Below are 5,170 nucleotides of genomic sequence, written 5' to 3'. Positions count from 1 at the left end.
GTTGCTGGTTCACTCTAATGATTGTTTCTTTTGCCATGCAGAAGCTCTGGAGTTTAATTAGATCCCATTTATCTATTTTGGCTTTGTTGCTAATGCTTTTGGTGTTTTAGTCATGAAGTCCTTGCCTATGCCTATGTCCTGAATGGTTTTGCCTAGGTTTTCTTCTAAGGTTTTTATGGTGTTAGGTCTTATATTTAAATCTTTAATCCATCTGGAGTTAATTTTAGTGTAAGGTGTCAGGAAGGGGTCCAGTTTCTGCTTTCTGCATATGGCTAGCCAGTTTTCCCAACACCACTTATTAAACAGGGAATCCTTTCCCCATTGCTGTTTTTTGTCTGCTTTGTAAAAGATCAGATGGTTGTAGACGTGTGGTGTTGTCTCTGAGACCTCTGTTCTGTTCCATTGGTCTATATCTCTGTTTTGGTACCAGTACCATGCTGTTTTGATTACTGTAGCCTTATAGTATAGTTTGAAGAAAAATATGGAACACTTCACGAATTTGCATGTTATCCTTGCTCAGGGGCCATGCTAATCTTCTTTGTATCATTCCAATTTTAGTATATGTGCTGCCAAAGCGAGCACAGGAGGAATGTTCTTGAAGGCTGAGGAGGCTTGGGATGATGGTCTTTTGTTAGCTGTGAGGAGTTTAGGATTTAAATGCACATAGGAAAGGATTCAGGAGAGGGCATTTCAGGAAGTAATACTAGGGTAAAGGAGTGAGGTCTGAAATTTTCAGAAGGTAAGAGAGATAGAATGAAAAGCGAGGAATCAGAAAATGCAGTAGAAAGAGGCGAGGAGATGTGGGGTATGTGGATGGTCAAATGGGTTTGTAAAACTAAATTGTTGATTATATATTGCACGGCCATTATGTGCTGCTGATACAAAATATGATACAGACTATGTACCCAAGAAAGGAGCCTGGTATTCCACATTGTAAAGCTGACAACAGAAGGGCATTTCACATGCCATTAGCACAGAGGAAGGAGTATGCCTGAGTATTCACTTAGGCTTCCAGAGGCCTCACAGTGAAGGCCTTGGCTCTCCAAGGATTTATTCATTCTCTTTCACTTGTTTGCTAACTAGTTTATTCACTCATTTAACATATATTCTTGAGTACCTGTTTATTTGCTAGGTGTCGATCTGGGTGCTAGAAACAAGGCAAACACATTCCTTGGGCATTAGGTCAATAGGAGATCTCCAGTGTTGATAAAGAGAAATCCTGTTCCAGGCAGAGAGAATGGTGTGACAGAAAACAAAACAGGGCCGGGCGTGGTGGCTCACGCCTGTAATCCCAGCACTTTGGGAGGCCGAGGCGGGTGGATCACGAGGTCAAGAAATTGAGACCATCCTGGTCAACATGGTGAAACCCCGTCTCTACTAAAAATACAAAAAATTAGCTGGGCATGGTGGCGCATGCCTGTAATCCCAGCTACTCAGGAGGCTGAGGCAGGAGAATTGCCTGAACCCAGGAGGTGGAGGTTGCAGTGAGCCGAGATCGCGCCATTGCACTCCAGCCTGGGTAACAAGAGAGAAACTCCATCTCAAAAAACAAAACAAAACAAAACAAAAACAACCAAATCATGGATACACTTAAAAGCAAGCATGGGCTTTCCACTGTAGCCCCACAGGAAAGGGATGAATGGTTTGTGGTCCAAGAGTCACCTGGGGGTTGACGCTGTCATCATATGGCAGACATGTGAAGGAGATGGAAGATACTGAACAGGAGAAGAGCATAGCCAGATTTATAGTTTAGTACGAGACCACTGGTGGCAGGTGGAATGGAGTGGGCTGAATGAGCCCTCTTAGAGAAATACCGAAGGAGAGAGCGAAGAGCTCCCCACGGAGGCAAAGGAACAGTTGGAGCCAGATAGTGAGATGAAAAGATGTTTCTTGAGGCAGGGTATGCCCCGCAGTGAGTCAGGGGTCAAGGAGGAAGCACCAGCTACTTGTGAGAGGGTAGAGAGAGGCAATGAGACCCTAAGTGCAGGAAGAGGGGGTCTGAGGGTGAGGAGGAGGCAAACGTTTCCTTCACAATGGCAGGGACCATAATTGTGGAGGAAAGACAGATGGTCCATTTCTGCCAGGTGCCAACCCCAGCAATTCCCCTCTGCAGGGACTCTGGGAATAAGGAGTGGGTTTATTGGCATCAGTTCCATGCTTTTGTAGTGGGAAAACTATGATATCTGAGGATGAGTCAACCAGTCCAACCAAGACTGGTTGAAAACAACTTTGATGGAGAAGGCTGGGAAAAAACAAAAATCAAATCCCTAAGAAACCCATGTGTCAAAACAAAACCAATACATCTTGATTCATTGCAGTTCTTGCGAAGTCTCTTTTATCCAGCTAATGTCTTCCCATGTCAGGGGAAGCAGCATGAGGAAAAGTCAACATAACAAATTTTGCAAAGTCTCTGCTCTTATTTAAATTTCTTTTCCTCTCAGATTTTCCCATACTCCATTCTGAAGAACACAGGCAGAAATCCCCACCTCCTCCAGAAAATTCTTTTCTATTAAGGCATTCCTGTTGCTTCTTTTTCATAGCACCTTTTACCTACCTCCCCATGACACTTCTTCAATTGAAGTCCCATCATCATGATCATCATCATGATCATGATCATCATTATTTTTACATGGAGGCAGAACTATTCATTTCCCTTTAGTTGTTTCATCATCTAGTATAGTGTCTGGCTTGCAACTCAACAAATGAATGTTTGCTGAACCAACTAAATTGTCAGGGGCAGGTAATATGTGTTCTAGAATCTTGTGCTACCTGACTTTGCAAAGGAGACTCATGAAGACCAGGAGAAAAGAGGATTTTAAGCAAAAACACTCCTGTGCACTCCTTATATCTGCACTGCGCACTCTGCATGCTTAAAAATAATTTGTTTTAGATGAAGCTACATGTAGTCTCTTGCGATGGCTCATAAATTCCAGTTGGCAGAAACAGCTGGGCTAGTTGCCTGAGAATCTCTAGAGACTGTAATTCAGTAGTTTCGGGGTGGGCCACCAGAATGAAGAAAAAAATGTATATATCTTTCTCTTTCCTTCTCTGTCTCTTATCCATCCATCCAACCATCCATCTGTCCATCTGTCCATCCATCCATCCATCCATCTATCCAAAAGTTTAGCCAACACTGTTGAGAGGGAAAAATAGTAGAACTGGAGTTTGGAGACTCAGCTTAGTAACTTATTTTGTTAAGCTTCAGAGAACCCATCTTGAAAATGGCAACACTTATCTAACTCCCAGGGCTAATTAGGAATTACAATTAAGTAATATTTCTAAACATGAGAGACACACAGTGGTTTCTCGGTAAATGTTAGTTGATTCTGAATATCCTGACAATAGAAAGTGCAGAAAGACTGAGGTTTCTGGGCTAGCTCATAACTAGGAGGGAAAAATAAAGGATTTGGATGTAGAAAGAATATAATGATTTATCTTTAAATTTGTCAGTGTAGAAAGAGGCACAAGCCAGGGAGTCCATTTCCCAGAGGCCTGAGGAAATTCTTTGGCAGTTGTCAATCCAACCCAGAAGGTAATTGAATTAACTTACAGAGAAGACAAGAGCAGAGACATCCATAGATCACAGTGTGAGAACCTTTCTTTTCTTGGGGAATAAGGGGGAGACCACTCCTGTAGACGCTGCCAAAGGGCACATCCAAGGTAGGGGTAGGGTAGGAGGCTGGAGGGCCAGCTAGGGTGGCTTGGTGAGAAACAGTTAATTAGACTTCTGGGTCCAGAAAGCAGTGCCACCATATGGAGTTGCGAGGCTGGGTGTGATTATATGCTCTGCAAGGGAGACATATTTTGTAAGATTAAGACAAAATTGATATGACTCTATCAGCCAAAAACATTTATTGTGTGCTTTTAATGTGCAAATATGAAAGGAACCTGGAACGTATTAATCTGGGTTGGGTGTCCCCTCTTGGCCCCTGGAGTTCTTTTGGCCATAGCTCTAACTTCATTGGATAGAAATAATTTGAGATTTTCTTCTCTGTTATCACATTTTTTCCCCCAGCACTTACCACTGTGCATAATAGCACATAGTAGACAGTAAAGATATTGAAGCAAAGTGGTGTTGACAGAATTGAACTGTGCCTATTGGCCAGCACTTTTAAATCAGGCTTGTGCCTCCTGATGGTATAGCTTTAGTTTGTTAAGAGTTATTTTATGCTCCAGATTCAATGGGAACAGTATCCTGAAGTCTTAACTGTTTTGGAAATATTGGTTAAAAAAAAAAAAAAAGGCAAACAATTTAACTGTTGAGTATAAGGAAATATATAGTAATATTAAAATGAACTTCCACATATTATGGAGTAGGGTGTTAAATTTGCATGAATTTTAAGATAAAGTATGCAAAGTCAAAGTCTTCCCTTTTCTTCTGTGCCTGCCTCAAATCACTGGATATGCAGCATCTCCTGGAATACACTGACAATCATGCATAGTGAGGGACATAAAGGCAAGAACTGTGTTTTGTTCTGTGTTGAATCTCTAGCATGAAGAGGACAGTGCCTGGCACATAGAAAATGCTCAATAAGACAGCGGGTTCTGAATTATTCTCTATATGCTTCCCTTTTTTGTTCAAATAGAGTGTCAACTCCTGGAGGGCATGTCCCAGTTATCTTTAGGTCTCTGATGCCTGGTGCAGAATAAGTTCTTGCTACATCTTTGTCTTGTGCTGTAGTCTCATTGGGCCTAGTACAGTATTCTGCAAATACCAGGCACTTTCTGCAGTTTTATCAATGATACTGACTTTGATGTTATGAGTATCTGTGGGAAAATCCTTTCTCTGCTATTTAGCACTTTGAATGCCTACTTACTGAACCCTCCTTAACCTCAGTTTTCTGGTCTATAAAATGAGGATAACAATTTCTATTTCACGGAATGGATGCCCAGAACCCATGATATCTTTTATATGAGAAATTTGACACAATGCATCTTCAACAAATACCAATCCTTCTTTCCCCCTTGTTTCAGTCTCATTTCTAGACAATTACTTTTATGGCTTAGGATGAGATTTGAAGGGCCTAAGTTTTGATGCTAGTTTTCAGCTTTGACTCTGGTTCTGCAGAATAAGGTTCTTGATTTTTCTGATTCTGAGAAAATCTTTTACTGCCTTTAAGGCTTAATGTTTCTATCAGCAAAATGGGTATAATACTTGCAACTACTGTCT

The 5,170-nt window shown here is 41.5% G+C and overlaps 1 non-coding gene across 1 annotated transcript; it reads right to left on the bottom strand.

Moving 5' to 3' along the window:
• Positions 1-475: 475 nt before the first annotated feature.
• LOC135278115 (U6 spliceosomal RNA) lies at positions 476-582 on the bottom strand. Its single transcript, XR_010345674.1, has one exon. It is a non-coding gene; the product is annotated as a U6 spliceosomal RNA (small nuclear RNA).
• Between the last annotated feature and the right edge of the window lie 4,588 nt (positions 583-5,170).

The sequence above is a fragment of the Aotus nancymaae genome, unplaced genomic scaffold (genome assembly GCF_030222135.1).
Source record: "Aotus nancymaae isolate 86718 unplaced genomic scaffold, 86718_ANA_hifiasm-v0.15.2.pri h1tg000036l, whole genome shotgun sequence".
NCBI classification, from domain to species: domain Eukaryota; kingdom Metazoa; phylum Chordata; class Mammalia; order Primates; family Aotidae; genus Aotus; species Aotus nancymaae.
Note: the sequence above shows the minus strand (reverse complement) of the source record. Positions and strands in the feature narration are given on the sequence as shown.